Here is a 21,981-nt window from a genome sequence, read left to right as displayed (position 1 = left end):
GCCAACATGGCAAAAAAGTCCCTCAGTCTCTACCGTATCCCAGCTCTTGTAGTAAGGGCTGGACTCTGTGGTGCTGGCTCTGTCTTTAAAAAAAATATTATTCTTTTAGTGCTTGGATGAGTTTTGCTCCTTCATTGCAGGCTTCTTATGAAAGCGGGAATATTAAGGCTGGGAATATTGAGGCTGGCTAATGAGAGAAAACACAGTGAGCAGGTGGAAATTTGGTGGCAGCAATGCAGTTTTCCTCTCTCTGGTGGTTTGGACAGTCTTGCTGATGGAATAGTAGGGCTTGAGGGGGTCTGCCTGAAACACTAGCCTTGCTGTTAGTAGTCCTACAGAAGAATGTGGCACTTTGGTTTGCATCTGTGACTTTTGGTTCTAGAAACATAGTGTTGGCACATGCAGTAGCTTTAGTTTTGTACTAATTTGAGTTTGTAATCAGCAGTGATACCACTTTTCCTGTTTAGTTACAGGGTTGAAGCACTAACTCCCCTGAACAATGTAATTCTGGCCTTTTCCATCCACTCTCCTCCCTTCCAATGCCTGGTTCCTCTCCCCGCTCTTACCTAGCACTTTCACAAACACATATTCCATCCTCCCACATTTCTGCTTTGCTGAGGAGACGAGTCTTCCACACTTGGACGAAAAGGTGGGTAATTGGTTTAGTTCATTGAATATGCAAAACTGATAACTGAAAAATTAGTCCTGGGTGAGCAGCCTGAACACTGCAGTGGGTTTGGAAAAATGACTGCGCTCCCTTTTTTGGGGGCCGATGTGATGTCTTGCCTGCCTTCTGCGCCTCTCGTTCCTGCCCCTTACCTGTGTTGAGAGCCTGAGGAAGCCCTGGCTCACCTGGGGCCTGTGAGACATCAGCCAAGGAGCAGTCCCCTTTGTGGCCACCCCTGTGGCATCCTGGCAGAGATGAATCTGCAAACTAATAGTCTCAGCTCCCTGTTCCAGCAGAGACTGGAGGGCCCATCCTTGCAACGGCTCTCAATTTGCTCAGTCTCCTCCATTTTTGTTTAGACACCCCTTTTCTATACCCAACAGAAATCCCAAAGGAACTGAGGGCTGGGGAGCATAAGGCACTAGAGGTCAAAACAGTCACATCTCGTCAGATCTAGTCGCTCTTGTCCTGCTTTAGAGCCACTTCAACAAAGGACCTATCTGCCAGCAGTACCTAAAGGCCATACCTCAAAAAAGCAGCAGTAGCCTGATATTTAAAAAACCCCTTACCTCTAGAGTTTCTGACCAGTGGTTGTTAGCTGTGCGACTGTGCCCCAAAGACTGGCTCCTTCCCCTCCTTGCCTTGTTGTCTGGAGATGAGTGAGGGCCATGCTTGGCTGTAGCTGTGGCTAAGAGGCAAGCCAGGGTGCTCTCTTGGAGAAGACAGTGCAGAATCATCAGGCTCCCTGTTTCCTGGAGTGGCACATTGTGCCACAGCTTAGAGTTGTGGGAGTTTTTATTGCAATTTATTGTGCTCTTGAAAATGGTCTGGTGGAGACCTAGGCTTGTTTTTCACTGCTTGTCTTGCTTCTTGCTTGGAGTCCTGCAGGTTGCCTTGGGAGGTAGGTTCCCTGCAGGTTTCATTATGCTGAGCACTGATGTGCAGTCACAGGGTAAGGGAAATGGGGACTGTAGGTAAAGGTAAAAGCTCATGTTAGCCTAGAAAGCATTATCTTCAAGGGAAGACAGAGGGAACTGGAAGGTTGCTTAGTTTAAGGAGGGGGACTTCAGAGGTTATAGCAATCTCCAAACATATATGAGGTTATAGCAGTCTCCAAACATATATGAAGTCAGCTGTGGAAGAGTAATGTGTTCTTTCTGTTCATGCTAGCTGAAGACAAGCTGTGTTAGTCTTAGATCATAGCAATGGACATCAGCATTTGGGATCAGAAAAATCTTTCCAAGGGTGAGGATAGCAACCAATGGACTAGGTTACTTGGGAAAGAAATTAATGTCCTTTCTTGGAGGTTCTTAAAAAGCAGCATCAGGAACAGTGTAACTTCCATCCATGTCCTCAGCTGGTCTGTCGGAGCAAAGGACCTCCTCGGCAAAAGTTCCTGCAGCGTAGAGAGAGGAGAGTGGAAGCACACCTCCAGAGACCTGCCTGGCAGGTCCCCTCTTCTTAGGCCTAGGATCTTTCCCATGATGGATCCACAAAGGTTGTGTGCAGTGTCTGCTGGAAACTGAGTCACATAGTGCCAGGGTAGAGAAGGAAGTCCTTTAAAATCCAGGTGGTTATCAGGAGAATAATTTTACCCCAGGTAACTCAGGACACATCTCTGGCACTTTTCAGTCCAATGTGGCTTCCTTCTGACCCTGGCTGGAGTTAGCAGTCCAGAAACATGATAATAGCCTGGGGATACAAGCCTGTTCTACCACATTAACCCTTCTCTGGTCATGAGCAGCTCTGGCTGTACTGGGCAGTAGCATTACATCAAACATGATCGAACCAAGCTAGAAATAGAAGCTTGTAGCAATCCTAAGTACAGATCGGCCATGTACGTGCCTGTTTGCAACAAAAGATTACAGGAGCTCGAGGTAGTTTGCAAGAGGCCCCTGGGGCATTGGTTTCATTCTTGGGCGTGCTGGATTAGACAGAATTGCCAAGGCAAGCCAGAAGCTCTGCTTCTTCTCTCTGACATACACAGTGAGCTCCGTCTTGCTGAGAAGCAAACCAGCAGAACTGAACAGCTGGCTTGGAGACGGAGATCTCATCCACAAAACACTCTCCCTCCTGCTGACCTCCCTGCTCTGGGCGCAGAGCCTGATTCTCACTCCAGCATGCAGGTATTTTACATGGTGTGTGAATTAATGCTGGTGCCATAAGAAGTGTCCTGTCTTTCTCCTGAGCAGTGTAAAGGATCTTTAACATGAATGACAATTGGCTCCAATGCTGCAGCAGCTGCAAAGTGAGTTCCACTTCTAGCTGAAATAGGTTGCATTTTGACTGAAGCATTTTTGCTATCCACATTTTCACTAGAAACTTATGTCTAAAGAATGTATATCTTCAGTGATCATAAGAACAGCTTCTTAGCCCTGAGGAATCCTGCTTTTGCAACAGAGCTGCAACACAACTGCGGCACAGCACCAAAACCCTGGATGGAGATATGCATCCTGGAAGGCTATCTGACCTGTAAGGGTGCTTCAAAGCAGCAAGACTCCTGTAGTTCTAAACCTGGTGCAGGTCAGGGGAAATGTTTCAAAACTTAGGGTGAGTTTGGGGACATACATGTCGAAAGATGAGCATATGCTAGTGTGCATCTATGTGTGAATACCCACGGGCAAAAAAGAGCTAGGGCTCTTCTAGAGTGGGAAAACTTGCTTCATAATTTATTTACATGCACCGACACTTGCATTTTCATGAGGTTTAGATATTTCATGTATTTGCCAGAACAAACACAGCACAGGACTCTTCTAAGCTGTTGATGAAATTGTTAAGGGGCTCCATGTCTACTTGTGATTTTCCACTTCTTTGAGTTTACTTGAGATGTGAACATAGAATCTGGCACTCACAGGCACCATGTGGATTTGTGATGGTCTTGGGAGCACTGCTTCTCCATAAAACAATGTCTTGATCACATCCAAGCACAGATGTTGTTTGTTTGTCTGTGACAGGTGCAGCATCAGTGATACTTGCTTGTTGAGCCATCCAAGTTATGCTTTAATGGAAATTCTTTAAAGAAGTTACAAATAGTTCATTTTAGTATAATGGTTCAGTAAACACTACAGTAAACCTTTGGAAGAGAGACTGAATTATACAAATAAGAGAGTTATGTGTGGAGGGGAAATGGAAAGCATTTTATTTTATGGCATATTGCAGTGGTTACCAAGCCTTATGGTTTTGTCAGCAGTCTCAGGATGTTGTATGTATTTTTTTTTTCCTAAAATTCCAGCTGCTGGAAGGAAGATATTGCATAAGAGTCTCCATTTTCTCATTTTAGAAAAGTGAGTTTCTAACCCTCGTGGTTGCTTAGAATAACATGAAAACATGAGCTGAATGTTCCAGATAGGATGTTGAAATCAAAACCAAACACAATGGAAAACTTGGTTCATAGCTTTAAAATCCAGACAGCAATTAAACAGCCTTAGATTGGCTTAGAAATTCTGCAGTTTGGAAATGTGTCAATATCTGACTTTTGGGACCTGACTGCTGGCATGAGGGCACATGTGATTTTGGAATCAGAGTTTAGTCACTTTTTGGTTAGGCAATACAAATTTTTATAAAAAGTAAGTATTTCTGTAGAATAAAATACTTTTTAAATATTTCTCTGGTGAGAACACCTCTTTTTCAAAACTTTTTTTAGCATTGCTTGAGTCTCATTTTCTCTCTTGTTTTGTATCTCAACTAATTTTGTTTTGTTCCGAGTTGAGAATTTCATCCTGAATCTCTTTTGCTTCATGCTTCTTTCCCTCGACTTTAATGTTTCTGTCTGGAGATTTCCATTTGGTTTGGTTTTGATGTTGACCTCAGATTTGGTGTTTTCTTCCTTTCCTCATTTTGGCTTCTTCATCCTGTTCTTTGCTTTCCAGTTTTGTTTTGAGCTGGTGCTGGAAAATTCCACCTTGGGTGGTGGGTGATGTTGCACCTGGATATTGCCTTTTATCGGCTGAGCGCATGATGTTTCCAAGTGGCTCAGTGCAGCCACTCAAAGTCACATTTGAGCTCATCTTCTTGTGACTGGGGAAGTTGTTGACTTGTTTTGTTTTTCCAGAGAAGATGACAGAATTTTTGGTGAAAGACATGCACAGTGCAGGAATTCATGAAGAGGGAATTTAAGTTCTCCAAGCAGAACTGGCTCTGAGGGTCTGTAGTGGCAAACTTTGTGGCTGTTCTGCTGGTGAAGCCGTTGGGTGGTGTGAGAGAAGTTGGAGGATGAAATCCAAAGAGATCCTTCTCTCTCCTGTCCCCCACTTGTGTGACACGTGAATGATGATTGTGTATCTTCATCTGTGCTGCAGCCTTCAGACCAGGTTGTTCTTGCACTCCACTCCTGCAGCTAACAGACAAATTCAAGCTCAGATGCTGGCTTGGCCCAAACTGTTTTGCTTTCTGAAAGTTGGAAGGTGGAGGTCTAAACACACTTGCTGTGGGCCTAAGATCTTGCTCTTAGGAGCTGGCTGGATTGGACACAGCCCCATCCACAGCAGCTTGAATGTTTAGAGCTCAAGCTACAGTCATCTTAGCAGGCAGCAATGAGAAGAGAAACCCTGTTGTATCCCAGGACTTAACCCTGCCCTTTGTCTTGCAGAAGAGGTCCCTTTTCTGACCCTCTTGACTGACTCCATGTTTTATGTGGTGAACTGTATTCCCTGTTTGCAGAATGAAAACAAAGGGTCTGCAAAGCCCCAGTTATTGGAGTCCCAAAGAACAGAAATGGGATGAGTATGACCTACATGGGAAGCTCATGGCAGGAGTATGTGCTGGGGAAGTCCTGGTCTGGGGAAGGTGAGGAACCAGCATATAGCATTGTCCAAGGCTGACAGCTCATCTGAAGAGGATCCTGAGGTATGTGTGACAGCTGTGGGTGCATGAATGAAAGGCATGATGGTGTGAAGTTAGTATATCTCTGCATAGCCCAGCTTTGGAGCCAGTATCTTTGGAGCTAGTACAGCTACCGGCTCTTGTCCAGAGACTGTTATCCTGCTCTAAACCTGTCCTGGACTGATCTGGAAAGGATATGGTTTCTCTCCTAAATTGTGGGAGTGTATTGTGTTTGCATGGCAAGGTTTTTGTAGTGGGGGGGCTACAGGGGTGGCTTCTGTGAGAAGCTGCCAGAAGCTTCCCCTGTGTCCGATAGAGCCAATGCCAGCTGGCTCCAGGATGGACCCACCGCTGGCCAAGGCCGAGCCAATCAGCGATGGTGGTAGTGCCTCTGGGATAACATATTTAAGAAGGGGAAAACAAAAACCCAAACCACAGGGACACAAACTGCAGCTGAAGTGAGGCGTGAGAATATGTGAGAGGAGCAACTCTGCAGACACCCAGGTTGGTGAAGAAGGTGGGGGAGGAGGTGCTCCAGGCGCCGGAGCAGAGATTCCCCTGCAGCCCGTGGTGAAGGCCATGGTGAGGCAGGCTGTGCCCCTGCAGCCCATGTTGGTCCACGGTGGAGCAGATATCCACCTGCAGCCCATGGAGGACCCCATGCTGGAGCAGGTGGATGTGCCCAAAGGAGGCTGTGACCTGTGGGAAGCCTGCACCGGAGCAGGCTCCTGGCAGGACCTGTGGACCCATGGAGAGAGAGGAGCACACGCTGGAGCAGGTTTGCTGGCAGGACTTGTGACCCCATGGGGGACCCACGCTGGAGCAGTCTGCTCCTGAAGGACTGCACCCCGTGGAAGGGACCCCCACTGGAGCAGTTTGTGAAGAACTGCAGCCTGTGGGAAGGACCCATGTTGGAGAAGTTCATGGAGGACAGTCTCCCATGGTTGGGACCCCACGCTGGAGCAGGGGAAGAGTGTGAGGAGTCCTCTGCTGAGGAGGAAGGAGCAGCAGAGACAATGTGTGATGAACTGACTGCAACCCCCATTCGGTGCCCCTCAGGTGGAGGAGGTAGAGAAAAATCGGGAGTGAAGTTGAGCTTGGGAAGAAGGGAGGGATGGAGGGAATGTGTTTTAAGATTTAGTTTCATTTCTCATTACCCTACTCTGATTTGATTGGTAATAAATTAAACTGATTTTCCCCAAGTCACGTCTGTTTTGCCTGTTACGGTAATTGCTGAGTGATCTCCCTGTCCTTATCTTGACCCATGAGCTTTTTGTTATATTTTCTCTCCACTGTCCAGTTGAGAAGGGAGTGATAGAGCAGCTGTAGTGGCACTTGTCATCCAGCCAGGGTCAACCCACCACAGGGAGGCAGATTGCTTCCCATGTGTCTGCATTTAGGGAAGAAACCACGGGTGGGCGTTAGTGCTTCCGTGCAGTATTGAACTCTGCAACAGCCCTTGCTGACCGCCATCTCTCAGCTTCTCCTGCAGTCAGGCTCCCAGCCATTTAGGACCATTTCTCCCATGGGGATATTTCACCTAGGTGAAATGATGTTTTTAGACCTGGAACCATCCACTGTTTAGGATGTACTATCCCTGGTGTGATTTTTCCTTTCCAGATGTCTTTTGTTATTTTGTTAAGGTTAGAAATCCACAGAATAAGATCTGCAGCTCCAAGCATCATATATATGAGATAGAAATGTCTTAACCGTAGACAGGCTTGCTAGAGCTTATTTGTCAGAGTCCTTGTCTTCAGAGCTTAAGTGTTTGTATCTATCATCCTGTAGTAGACCTGTGGCTGTCCAGGACTTTGAGGCCATATGGATGATTAGCAGTCAAGCTGTTCTATTCCGTCCAATTCAGGCCTTTTCCAGTATTATTAACCTCAAATGGCCCCATATGTGCTGGCTGCAAGGCAAGGGCCGACCCATGCATTAAGCAATGTATACAGCAGGCTGCCAGAAGGTGGGGGCAGGAGTAGCTTTACTCCGATTTTAAACCAACAAAGAGAGGGGCCTCCAAGGTTTAACTGCATAGACTGGACAAGACCCTGAGGAACCTGATTGAGCTGGATCTGCTTTGAGCAGGGAGCTGGATTTAATGACCTCCAGAAATCTCTTCCAACTTATATTACTCTATGATAAATTTAGCAGCATTATATTGTAGGGGACTTACTGGAGACCATGTAGGAAATCTGTAACTGGACCAGTGCATCTGGTAATAGACCCTGCATCCTGCCACCGAGTGAGGTTGCCACAGGCGCTAAGGTAGGCTGAGCTATTCCAGCTCAAATAAATAAGAGCAAGAGTGGCATAGCTGGGGAGAGAGAGAAGTGGGGAGAGGCATTCCTTTGAGATACACGTCAGGTCATGCCTCTTAGCACAGACTGACTTATCTGTGTTTTCCAGCCTTTAATAAGTGGTGTGTCCACAGAGGAAACTGCTGAATGGCATATAGTGACTAGAAGCACTTGAGCAGTCAGGGAGACTTACAGAAACTTAGAAGTGGCATGGCCAGGTCTATGAAGATACTGTGGCACTGCTGGTCTCCAGAGTAGCTGGTTACCCACTTCTCAAAACACTCCTTTCTGAACTGCTACTTAAAATTCCTAAGCAAGGACTTTGCAGAAAGCGTGACCCTAGAACAGGACTGGCAGTACTCAGCATGCTTGCTGGAGCAAGATGCAGTAGCAGAATGAGTGAAAAATCCCAATTTTTATTTTTCTTTACAGGCTTTCTCAGCTTCTCCTCAAACTCCAAAATGTGTGGGAGTTTGACCATAAGAGTCTGAATCTGTGAGCTGTGGTAGATCTGACAGAAGTGGTTTCTGACAGATCTGATGCCTTCAGTGCTTATTTCTCCTTCCTTCTTGCCCAGCTGGGGTGTTGTTGCAAGGTGTCTGTGATGTTTCTCAGCAGAGTTTTTGATATTTGCCAGTAATGCCCATGCCTCATTGCTGTTTTTGTTTGGGAGTGGCTTGCTGGAATACTCTTATCTGAGAAACATCTCCTGTGGAATATTTGTTCTCTGTGAGGAGTTTGGTTTTTCCTTTTCTTTTAAGACCAGGTATGCAGTGTAAAAGCATGCAGAAAATCTGTATTTTAGCCATGTTCTGTAATATTTGCTTGAAGTTGACTGGTCCTGTAAATATTCTTGCCAATAAACTTGGGAGTATCAATGGAGAGAGCAAAGCTCTGCTGCTCAGGTCTGGGCTGGGCATTGGTCAGTGGGTGGTGAGTGGTTGCATCACTTGCTTTTCCTGGGTTTTGTTTCTCTCTCTCTCTCTCTCTCATTGTTTTCCTTTTCATGGCAATTATTATTATTATTATTTTATTTCAATTATTAAACTGTTCTTACCTCAACCCATGAGTTTTCTTACTTTTGCTCTTCAGATTCTCTTCCCCATCCCACTGGGGGGCGAGGGTGAGCAAGCGGCTGTGTGGTGCTTGGTTGCTGGCTGGGGCTAAACCACGACAGTCCTCTGTACTTGGCGTTGGGGATGTTGCGTTGCAAAGATATCTTGCTGGGGAACATTTCTTAACTTCCTTGCAGTCATGCCCCAAGTCAAGGTGTGGCTGGTTCCCAGACCAGCTCCATGTTTCCTGGGTTGTGTTTGTTGCTGTAGGTGCATTGTTGCTTTCTAGCATTGCTTTGTGTTACACTCTTCCCCGTGGGCTCGCAGCCTCACATAAATAGCGAACCTTCCTGGCGCTGTCTGTCAGGTGGGCTTTCTCAGCCTGATCCCAGCTGAGGAGGTGCGCTGAGCTTGGCTGAGCCACAGAGCTTACGTATCATACCATACCTGGCCGCTTGCAACAACGAGGAGGGTTGCCTGATTGCCAAGGTGGGCAGGAGGGGAAAGAAGCTTTTTCCTGGCCATGCTGTGAATTTTAGAGAAAAGATACATGTGTGGGTTTTTGGGAAGTGGGGATGACAAGCTTCCATTCAGTGAGACACTGGGGCAGTGGAGTTCAAAAGAGCTCTCCCTTGTCATGCAGTCAGAGGAAGAGTAGGATTGGTGCCTGAGCACTGGGGTGAACAGAATTAAGCCACAGATTGAACGGGGAGGTTGGCCAGTGTGTTTTCATGGCTTGGGAAAGAGAGGAAAAAGGAGGGATTGCCAGCTGGATTTGAGTATGTGTACCTGCAAGCAAATGGGAAGTGTCTGCAAAGTTTTATAGGACTGGTCTGGTTCTATAGGTCTCACAGAGAAGCCAAAGAGTAAAGGCTATGAAATATATATGTGTGGTTCTGTACACACCCTTTCCCCTTCTCTTTTTGTCCACTGAAAGTGCAGTACTCCTACATACGAAGCACAGAGCTTGTGGTAGGTACTACTTTGTTTCAGTGGATTGGCAGGTTTTCCTGACTCTCATAAGGACAGTAGTTAGATTTGGACAACGTTCTTGAAGAGCCTTGTCGTCCTTTGCAGGGTAACTCTTCAGAATACTTTATGCCCCCTTGGAAGTCATGACTCTTGGTGCATGTGCTCTTTGATGTCATTTTGCTGGATAATCACTGGCATTGCCTGCCTCTGAGCGCTCAATGTATTATACAGCTGCAATGTAATTTTTCCCTCTTAAAAGTCCCACTGAGAGAATTGATCTGGTTGGTGACCAGGGCAGGTATTCAGCTGTGTCAGCCTTCACAGGATGACTTCTCTACAAAATAGGCAAAACTGTAATTACAGCTAAAGCCTCTTATTTCTTCTGTTTAATTGGTATGGCTGGCAGTGAGGATGTCAATGAAAAAGCAGTGAGGTTCTTTTTAAATTGATATTAATGGGAACAGACACATGGGGAGAGATACATGAGAACTGCTTCCAGCCTAGAAGCAGCGGCTGCAGAAACAAGTGTTACTTGTTTATCAAGACCGTGGCATGCCCAAGAGAGAGAAAATGCACGAGGCTGGGATTCAGCAGTTGGGTCCCAGGTCTCAGCCCTGCTAATGGTTGCTTGAGAGCCCTAGGTAAATCATCTCACTTCTTTCTTCCCATTCTCTCCATTCGCTTATACTGGGAGCTCCCTGAGCCAAGGAGTGTCAGCCACCAGCCTCGTGTTATGGGCCATGTCCCCAAATGCCCACATGGACTAGGACTCCTCTCTGATCCTGAGACCAACTGATTGTTTACTTCTGCTTGTTTTTTTTTCTTTCCAGAATCTCTAATCTCTAATCTGAAGTGTTTGGCGACTGAATGACTCCCTAGAGTGGCAGGACACTTTCGCCACTTGAAATCCAACAGCGCAGGCTTCACAACAGAGGATGGCTTGTTGTGGGGACTGGTTGGGCTTTTTTTCTCTTGAGCATGGGTGAGAGGGTTTTGGAGAAAGCGGCTTTCATGTCGGGTCAGGGTCAGAGAGGACTGCAGAGACAATTACTCTATCTTCAGTGGGATCGCCCCCGCTTGCCACAGGCTTCAACTTGTCTCACCCCAGCAGTGAGTCACAACCAGCTCGTTGTGACTGAGCTGGTTAGTCCCAGGCAGGGACGGGAGAACAGAAAGGGGTCAGAGCTGGAGGCATCTCCAGACCTTGCCTGACCCCCCAGCTGGAGTCAAGAGGGGAGCAGAACAGGGGCAGCTTAGAGGTCCCTCACATTTCCTTTTTCCTATGGCCAGTCTCTCAGCCTTCTCTGTTCTGTGGATTCCCTGAAAACGCCAGCTTCTGCCTCGTGCAAAGGGATGTGCTTCCCCTGGTACCGCTTTTCTCATGGTGAGAACCCTCTGTGCCCTTTCTTCCCCATACCATCTGCTAGGGGATGTCCAATTACACAGACACTGTGTCTTAAGGACAGCCTCTTGGCTTAATTCACTGATCATCCATATTGTTCCACCTGCCCTTGACATGATGTTCCCTCACCCATGTTGGTTATGGAAACCCCCTTAGAAGGGCCCCAGTGTTGCTCATGATGAAGCAGATGGGATTTCTAAGCGGCCTGAATTGTCTCTTAATGGACTTGTAGAAGCAGATTTTCGAGCCTCTGGGTTTCAGGCAGCTGAGGTACTGTGTAGATGTTCCCTGTATCTTTTCTGCTGCAATCTGTATCATGGTTAAGAGGTCTGCAACCTTCTTTTTCCCTCCTACAGCAGCATGCAAACTAGTATTCACAATAGAAGAAGTGAGGCTGTTTTAGTTTCTCCTGTGATTCTGGAAACTAAGGCCCTAGCAGGTGCCTTCATCTGACAGTGGGGAGGGGATGTCCTGGTTTTGACCTAAGTTAGAACCGTCCATTTTCTTTGTTCAAGTCTGTCTAAGCAAAGGTGTGAATTACGTCCAAAACAAAGACTGCTGGGGTGACCTTGAAATATTGGACCCTTTTACAGCCAAAATCCCTTGGGGTGGGGGGAAGATAGCCTGAATTCCTGATATTATTAAAGTGGATTAATTGCGTTTGAGGGTGGATTGCTGCATGGCATGCAATGAGTTATTAATGTTAATCAATCAGAAGTACAAGCAATATTAGCACCACACTCTAACCAACTGAGCTAATACGCCTTTTTCTTTATTAACAATGACCTCCTGGAGGGACTTTCCCTCTATAGTTGAAAACAAATATGCTGAGGGAAGAAAGAAAGAAACAATAATGCAATTAAATGAGAGGTATTAAGGCATGTTAGCGATCTCCCTCTCCTGATTCTGGGCCTTGATTCAAATCTCAGTCAGTGTATTCAGCTATGTTGTGTGTTCTTGACCAATAACCTTGCTTGTGCTGGTTTTGCAACTAGAAGTTCAATTAATAGCCATATTGACAGCTCCCCAAATTCACAGTTTACTTCTGCAGGAAAGATCTGATCTTCAGGAAAGATGCAGAAAGATCACACAGGACAGGTCTTCACCCAGTGCAAGCTGACTTCAGTCCAGTGAACTCCTAAGGATTTGTGGTATTGTGGCACTTAAGCGCTGAACTCCTTGCTTGTGTCCGCAGATGCTGTACCAGCATAGGAGAAGGAAGCAGCTCTTACCACTCAGAGCTTCAAATTACCACGTAACATGAACAGCGAGATGTAGGCAGAGGGACGCAGTGGCAAGCAGCAGAAAGACAGGGCTTTAATGCACTACCTTTCTGTCCACTGCTTTGTTTTTTTCTTCATCAAAGCAAAGTTTTGTCCTGGAATTTGAAGGAAAAAGAGAAGGTGGCTTTGGGAATCATTTAGATGAATACTTTTGGAGGAGAATGGAATTTTTCCTTGGGAAGCCAAAAAAGGGTTCAGAAGACATGTCCTCATCTTTGAAAGTTAGAGATAGCCAAGGTGTTAGTCCTGCTTCTGCTGTTTGCATCAAGAAAGCATTACCCCCGCAGAGTGACATTATTTGGTTGCCTGTGTGTTTTCAAGGCCAGAATTGGAGTGCTGGACTATAAACCCTCCAGGCTTCTTGCTTTGTACAGACTCAGCACAGTGGGACTGTGCTTGCTTTGCTCAGCACAGTGGGACTTCTAGGTAGATAATGCTGCTTGATGCTGAAGTGGCCGTGGCATACTTGTAATGACTGCCTCAAGGCATGCTCAGTTGCTCTCTATTTTCGTTGTGAAGTGCAGCTATGTTTAATAAGGCCTTTTTGTTGTTGAGTGACTTCCTACCAGGTAAAAAAATGTTCAGCTGGAGTCCTGAAGTTTAACAGACAGTATCTTAAGTGCCCAGCAGAATACTTTGTCCTGACACAAAACAATTCAGCATAACTGGAAAGAAAATATCAAGTGTCAGTGTGGTTAATTAATTCTGCATCCAGCTGCCTAACTTCTCTTTATTCTGTCCCCGCTGATTTTAGAGGTCCCTGGCATTTGAAAAGAGGAAAGGTTGAACGCCTAATGTCAGTGCATTCTCCAAATGAGACTGCTTGCCTGGACAGGAAGTAACTGTTCAAACATCTGAGTGGCAATTTAGATTTTAAAACCAGTGATCTCTCAAGAATATAGTCTCATGCATCATTTTTATTCCCCTTGCTGCTCTCAGTTATTCAGGTAGGTTTTTTTTTTTTTATTGGATAGGTGTCCATGTGTGTGTTTGTATGTGTGTCGTTTTATTAGTTTATTCTCAGTCTTGTAAGAAACATCTTTTGCCTAATAAATATCTCTGAGTACTGCATGCTGCTGCTGGGTTGGTGCAGTGGTGTATCACCACAGCCTTGCTAATCCTTATGGATTTGGTTTCCTCTCAGAGATCTCACAATAATTTGCAGATTTTTTTTCAAGTTGCAGCCCCTGGACTCATGTGAACATATGCTAACCCTGTTATTCATTACACTGCGTTTGGTTCTGGCTGCCAGTATGGTAGAGGAAAACTGGGAAATCTAACCCTGATTTATGATTGACATATTTAAAAAAAGAATCAAAAAGCAGATGAAAAAAGCATTTAGATTATATTGGTTTTGAGATATTTCAAAGGTAATCTCCTAGCTGTAGGGAGCATGATTACTCATTTTTCAACACCTGAGGTTTGCTATCTTGTTGCTTAGTGATGGCAAAAACTGTTGCCCCTCTTGCAGGTCCTGGTTTCTGCCCCAAGTGCCATGCAGAGATTAGAGCTTTTCAGGCTGGCTTTCCAACCCTGCAGGAACCAGCATGGGGCTGTGCTAAATGTAATTATCTTTAGACAAATGCAGATAGCAGGCCTGGAGTGGAGCTACTTAGGTAATGTGCAAGGGATTGTAATAGTGGCAATTTTTCTGGGAAGTGCAGACAAACTCTGAAACTCTGTGCCCAGAGAATAGCTCTGCGTACACGTTAGGAATCGCCAAAGCTGAGAGCAGATGACAAAATCTCCCACACTTAAATGTATTTTTTTCCAAAAGAACATACGCCCCCGTGTTTATTTTCATACTATGAAAGCAAACTTGGGAACATGGCCTATAGCAGCACTACCTATTGATGTGTGCCATCATACTTTCACCTGCCATTTCTATTGTCAATGTCTTTATGAGCTTGGTCCTATGAATCTTGCTGTTGAATTAAACTGGGGATTTTATCTTTTAGTCCCACTGAGACAGAGCTGCCCATATAACTATCTAACTGGAAAATGGTCTGGCTGACTGTATTTCATAGGATTCTCTGTGCCTGTACAGATGGCAAGAGGCTGTGGCTGGATGCTAAAGGACATTTATTTGAAGGATTTTCTGCAAATATGAACATATTCTAATAGCTAGACTTGTAAAAGCAAAGCTTTCATGTTTGAGAAATACATTTTTTGAGTGGCAGAGAATGAAGAAAATGTTACCCATTTTATGACTGAATGCTTGTGTGTCATGGTTTAGCCCCAGCCAGCAACTAAGCACCATGCAACCGCTCGCTCACTGCCCCTACCCTGATGGGATGGGGGAGAGAATCGGAGGAGTAAGAGTGAGAAACACTCCTGGGTTAAGAACAGTTTAATAATTGAAATAAAGTAAAATAGTAATGATAATAATAACAATAAAATAATAATAATAACAATAACGACACCAACAACAATAATAATAATAACAACAATATACAAAGCAAGTGATGCACAATGCAATTTCTCATCACCCGCTGACTGATACCCAGACAGTTCCCGAGCAGCGATCGCTGCTCCCTGGCCAACCCCCCCTAGTTTATATACTGAGCATGACATCATATGGTATGGAATAGCCCTTTGGTCAGTTTGGATCAACTGTTCTGGCTGTGCCCCCTCCCAGTTTCTTGTGCACCTGGCAGAGCATGGGAAACTGAAAAGTCCTTGACTAGCATAAGCAGTACTTAGCAACAACTAAAACCATCAGTGTGTTATCAGCATTCTTCTCATACTAAGTCCAAAACTCAGCACTATGCCTGCTACTAGGAAGAAAATTAACTCTATCCCAGCTGAAACCAGGACATTGTGAAAGACTTAATAGCCAGCAGTATGCCAGAGACAATGGAGGAGATCTTGCAGTGGGTCTCTGCATGTTTCCTTGCAAAGCTATGCCAAACCTCCTTAATCCTCATGTCAAACCTTAATCCTGATGTTAATTATTTCAGTGGAAGGCATTTGCTGAACAAAGAACTGTGACTGTGTCAGGTCTGTGCACTGAGGTTTGTGAGGAGGCCAAAATATCCAGCCAGGGTGGAACTGGGGTCCACCAACATCATAGCATTGTAGCTGAGCTCTTAAGATTTTAAGTGAAAGGCCTGATCCATGCATCTTCTTCCTACAGGAGACAGGCACTTGACCCCCCAATAAATTACAATGAAACTAAAGCTTCCTTGTCCTTGCCCTGCTGTCGTGTTCATAAAAGCCTAATTATTATCCAGCTGGCAATCTGAGAAGGGATATGTTCACACAGTTTAATTCTTCCTGCTCAAATGAATCCTTGTAAGCTAGCCAGCCAGTGTGTTCAGTCCCTTTTTCACAGAAGTACGTGTTACACAGATTCCTGGGAAAAGGTTGTGCAAGTTTTTGCTTGCTTTACAGGTAACTGTTGCCCTCCTAGTGTTGTCCCAAAAATGGGTTCTTTACCTGGTGTGCAAGAACCAATTCACACACTGAGTTGAGATACTTGCTTTATTCCATTTCTGCGCAGAGATGGGTGCTAGGTGGTAATTCCACACAGCTAGCACACCCTGTTATCCTTGCTTCGTGTATTTATACAATTAAACAAAGTCACTATGCCTACTGTTAACACCTAGTTGTTAGTCATTGGTTATTTCTACTTTTGCTTCGATTTGAAGACAGAGCTCCCTTTAAAATGACTACACATGCTCAGTGGGTGCAGGGTCTCCCTTTGGAGGTGGGTAGCTCTTCCAACAGAGGTGTGGTTTTCATATTATAATTAGCTGGTTCACTTTGGGGACACTAATTAGTGGATCTTGCTGACTAGTAAAAGAGGGAGTAAAGTAAAGGGGAGTTTTGATACTCAAGGATATATGTTTGTTGTTTTAGAGATCTCTTGGCCTTCTGCTCGTCATTATAGATAACCTGGTGCCTATTATATTTAGGACATTCCTTTAACAATCAGCCATCACTACGTGCTGAGACCCATTCTTTGCTATTCCCTGCATCCTTCCAAGGCTCTTCATTATGGTTTATGCTGGTGGCATTTTACAGCTCTGCGTCATCAGCTGCATTGCTGTGATCTGGCTTTCTGTCTCCCTGCTTGGATGACTGAAACTTTTGAACTGGAGCATACTAACTGCCAGCCACTGGATATGAAGCAGTCTTGCTCACTCACAAATAACCATATTCTTGTTGGAGTTAAAAGTACTGCTCTGAAAGTGAGTCTTCGCTTGTGCACTTGAGCTTATGGAAACCTGAAGGATGGCTAGCTATTAATGTGGGATGCAGCATGGCCTAAGGATTAACTGTGCAGATTTTCTATGTATTAATTTATTAATCATAACAGATGGGGTACTCATATTTACATATAAAAATATGTACTCTTCTGAAAGGCCCTTTGATGTTTTGGAGTGGGGTGGTCTTTTTGCTGCATGTACATGTGTAGAGCAGCATGTAAACACCTGACTGGGTGAATTTTGGGGTTATTCACAATTTCACTTCCATATTGAGGGAAAAATCTCAGCAGCCAAGTATCCCAGTTTGTCTGATACGGGTGACTATCTAGTTTTGTTTGCAAGCTACCTTGACTTCCTAAGTATTTCTCTCTTGCAGTTGTTAAACATAATAAACATCCCTGCCCTTTCCCAATGCTTCAAATCCAACAAGCACAATGTAGAAAAGAGCTTAAGTCCTTTCTAATGAGAAGCAGGCAGGAATCATGCTGGCAAGTCAACCCCTTGAGAACAGACTGTTCTCTGCACTCAGATATTTCATACACCAGAGTTTTTTTTCCCCATCCCCAAAAAAGCCTTAACCAGGCAGAATTTGCTGCTCTGAAATGCTGAGCAGACAGAAACCGTAACCACTTCAAAACTTAGCACAGAGGTTGTACATATATGGGGATTGTGAATACATCCAGGCTGTGCACCATTGGTTTGTCTTCCAAGAAGTAATTAATGCAATTACTTGACAGCACAACAGTTGTCTCTTAAAAAAAACCCAAAACCAAAACCCAAAAACCAGTTGTGACTGTTGTGTCTGTCTGCACAGTGCCATGCAACCCAAAGCAGTCTGGCATCTGGCTGCCTGCTGCCTTGGCTCGGCTGGGACTCAGTGGAGGAGCTCACTTCAACTGACAAAAACTTGAGGTTCTGGATGGCCCTTTAATTGTCAGTTCTTGCAGGCATTAGGGATTTGTAGTCTTGCTCCCCACAAAGGGCCTTCATCATAAATATGTATATGTATAGTTAAGGGTTGATATCATGCTTAGGGAACACCCAAATTTGTGCTATGTCCTAAAGCCCTTGGACTTAGCAGTAGTGAAGTTACAGCTACGAGCTGTTGTCAAGGGAGGACAGGAGTGATTCAATTTATAGAGAGGACAAAGGTGGTGTGGCTAGTGAACCACCTTCTCCTGGGGAGTTTGGGGAAACTGCACAGATACCATGCTACTTTAGAGGAAACTCTTTCCCCTCTGGGCTTCCTGGGACCTGTGAAGCCTCAGAGCATGAGCTCTAGTCTTTGCAGGCTTCTCTCTACACTTTGTTTCTCTGCTGTGTGCAGGTTGTGTCCCAAACTTGAAGAAATACTCCTTCTTTATGGTCTGGCTTTTCTTTTCCACTAAGCAAACTTCTGTTGAAACATCTGACCATTTCAGTCCAACTTTAGACCTTGCTGGTGGAAGAGACAGGAACGGACAGTACCATTGTACTGGAGGGACATTTTCAGCACAGCACACAGACATACACTTAATTTTAGGCTCACTTTTAGCCCTGTGAAGTCACTGGTATTCTTCAGAAGCTAAGCTTAAACATGCCCTTTGTGCTTCTGATCGGATTGGAGACCGAGGACAGAACTAATTTTCTTGTCAGCTCTGAACCAAACAGCTCCTGGGGCAGAAAAAAAAAACATCTAGTGAGAACCAATGAATACAAATCTTAAGTAGTAAAGCTATTTCTCCTGCAGGCTGAGGTGAACAAATACATAAGAAGAATATAGAAGAAAAGGGAATGGTCGAATTATTCTTAGTAAATACAAGCTAATGCAGCAGTCAAAGGCACCAGATTGCATAAAATCTCTGGCGATAATTTTGAATATATGCTATCACTGTGCCAGCATTTATATTTCTTAGAGTGAAAAAGGATGCTGGTGTAGGGGTTTTTTTGCTAACATCCCAAGTGCACCAGTACTTCACTGAAATCAGCATTCACTATCAATACCGTGGCTTCATTGCTTCAGTTGCACAATCTGACCATAACTGATTGCTTGCAGTTATTTGAAGTGCAGCTTTTCTGCTGGCAATTACTTTATTTACTGCTTGCGTGTAAAACAGTAATGCCTTCCCTTGTGGGCACAAAGGCAGATTAACATCAGTAATTACTCAAGCAGGTGTTTGTATGCAAATGCCCATTTCTTAGAGGCAGATTATCTTCTGCATTGGCATAAAGGTAAGGGATTCAAAGTGGGCAATGCTGTCATCCCACAAGTGATGTGAGCAGCATGGGACTCAGCAGAGAGAGCTGGGTAGCTCTGCTCACCTCACCTCCATCTCATAGGAATTGCTCTCTGCAGGGTGATAATTGTTGACCTTACTGAGATCAGCCCTGAGAGTTGTTGGCATTTAATTCCTAAAAGTGACTGCCAGTGACTGAACAGGGCTCAGTGCTACTTGCACTTGCTTCCTGTTGTGGTTTGGTTGTTTTTTTTTTTTCCTGTTCCCAAGAAATTTAGGGCTGTGCATTCAAGATGGCTCAACACCTAGATTGAGGGCCTATGTTTCCTAATAGCTCTGTTCCCACTGATTTGCCTGAAAGGTGCACTCAGGACTAAGTGCTAAGCTTATTTAAAGTAGACAGTCATTAGCTCCTTCCAGGCTACGGTGAAGAGCAAAGGAAGCATGGTTGTGTCTCAGAGGGACTGGAGGGAGGGTCTTTACTAATCCGGTTGTACTGCCAGGACTGAAATATGTTCAGAGCAGCCCTTCAGTGCTTTTGAAGCCTGTCCTGGCACATAGTGTTTTTCAGCTGAAGAATCGCCTTGCAGTCTATGCAGAAAAGCCACCCCTGGCTGCTTGTGGCAAGAGCTTACCAGCATGTGGAGCCATGTGTACATGCAGAAGAGGCGTGGCTGTGGCCCTGTTTTCCTGGGCACCTTCAAATCAACTGCCTAGATTTCAGAGACCCCGCTTCTGAAGCTGAGAGCAAAGATAGCGCCTTGATTTTCCTTGTGTGGACAAGTCATGACATTGCCTCCATTCCTCTCCTGAAAAAAGATGCCTCTGCATGCCAAAGCAGGGAGTGGACAGAGATGGCCATGGGTCTCGAAGAAAGGCAGAGGCTCTCTACTTCTCCCACGACCACTGAATATAAGCTGGTATGGGTTGGGTTCATTTCCGTAAGCAGAGGGCACTCTTCAACAGCAATGAAATGGCTTTGCCTTTGGTGTTGTCATCACTCTCAGCCCCGTCTCATAAACTGCTGACTGTCTTGCTCAAAAGGCTTTCAGCCTTCGAAAGCGATCCTTTTACGAAACACCTCCCTTTCATCACCTTGTGTTAGTTAGGCAGCACAGTGGGAGGAGAAGAGGGAACCATGTCAGCACCCCACCCTTTGCTGCTCTAGATTCATGTAGCGGGATGCAAAGCACTGACCCCAGCATAGCTTTGGCATGTTGTCCCTCGGTTAAGAGAAATTGAAACCAGATGTTTAGTGTTCGATCATGCTTTTCCCATCGTTCCTGCCTCTATCACAGTAATTACTCTCTCGATGGTCAGAGTTCGGCTTGGTGGAGAAACCGTTATTCTTGATTAAAGGACTAGCTGCTTTTTCAAACATCCTTGTCTAATTGTACTTTGAAAGACATGTCACAGTATTCCCGAGCTTTTCAGGCAGCTACCAAGTAGAGACATCTATAATTGTTCCTTTGGATGTTAAAAGAGAGATGAGGGATGTCATCAGCAAGGGCAAAGCAGTTATCTGGAGAAACGAGCATGCCTGGTAACATAAAGAGCTCACCAGTCCTGAGTGAAATTGAAACACAGACAAAAGGGTAGATGAAAATATATTGGATATTGCACAAATGCTGTTGAACCAACCGTGTAAGAAGACACTAAAATGCTATTTTTCTGGCTATACTGATAGAACACAGTATTACAAACTTCTGCAATGTTACCATGAGTCTCCTGCTGCTTGGTATATTCCTTAAATTACCGGATCCCTTTGGTCATCTGGTTATGTGAGAATTTCTGTTTTATTTATATTAAAAAAAAGCACCTCTGATAGAGAAAAATGGTTGCACCCTTCAGAAACAAAAAGACAAAATACAGTTTTATTTCGTCAACCATGTTCCCTTTATTGATCGATTTTTTTTTTCCAAGCCTTTTTTTCTGAAAATTGCTTTGGTTCAAGTCCTGATTTTGTGAGGTTTGGACTGGCAATAGTCAACATATGCAGCTTGCTTCTGTTTTCATTGTGAGTCTGCAGAGTCTGTCTGGCACTGCCCAAGCTGGAGAAGCAGGAACTCCGAAGGGCAAGTTTCCCTTTACAGCCATTCTGCACAGCAGAGTGAGGCATGAACTGTGTCAAAGAGGGACTCTGTCAGCCACCCTTTCGCAGAATCAATGTTGGTGCATCTGTTAGGAAAGACAAAGAGAAATCCTGGCACCAAAGCAACTCCAGGGTCTGACACTGCTGAGCATAGGCCAGCTCTGCTTTCTGCAGTTACATGTGTTCAACTGAGTGAAGTGTTGATGACCAAGGAAGAGGACAACATGACATTGACCAGCATGCAACTCCTTTCAGACATCTAAAAAGGCTGTCAGGCATCCACCAGGTCTCCAGATATGTTTCTGTTTTCTGTGGGAGGAAGCAGGAATGCTGAAGGACCAGGGGATAGAACAGGGAATTTTGATACTGATGCTCGAGGACCACCAGTGCTCAGGACCTCTAGCACCTGACTAAGTCACTTGGCAGAAAGGGGCCAAGCTGACTTCTGAGCTGCAAATCCAGCAGACTCCTTTGCTTGGGTTGACTTGTACCTGGAGAGGAAACTCTAAGTGGGGATCCTCTAAGTGGGGATCACCAGTGACCTTAAGTATCACAGTGATATAATGTCAAAGTCCCCAGTGTGCTTTTTGTGGGGGAAAAAGCAGGGTGTGGCAGACTTGGCACTGCTGCTACTACTGGCAATGGGATGGCTGTCCTCTCCCATGCAGTGCTTGCAGCCAGCGAGCTGCAGTCTTTGAGACCTCTCCCCCTCTCTCAAACTGAATGTAAACTTTGCCTCTATGTTCAAAAGTTGGTGGTGTGAGCGGGAGGGCAGAGAGAGTTTCTGGAAAGCCTGTTTCTGGAAAGCCTGTCTGCAGCGTGCGGGACATGGTTGGGAATTACTCCTTGGGGAACATTCCTTTGCCTCAGCTGCAGCTTGGGGAAGCTGTGGGCAGTGGTTTGATGAGGAGGAAGCTTTTGGTTGAAACTTCATAGAGATGCTTCCCCACCTGTGAGGAGCT

The sequence above is a fragment of the Pelecanus crispus genome, chromosome 3 (assembly GCF_030463565.1).
Source record: "Pelecanus crispus isolate bPelCri1 chromosome 3, bPelCri1.pri, whole genome shotgun sequence".
Taxonomy (NCBI): Eukaryota; Metazoa; Chordata; class Aves; order Pelecaniformes; family Pelecanidae; genus Pelecanus; species Pelecanus crispus.
Note: the sequence above shows the minus strand (reverse complement) of the source record.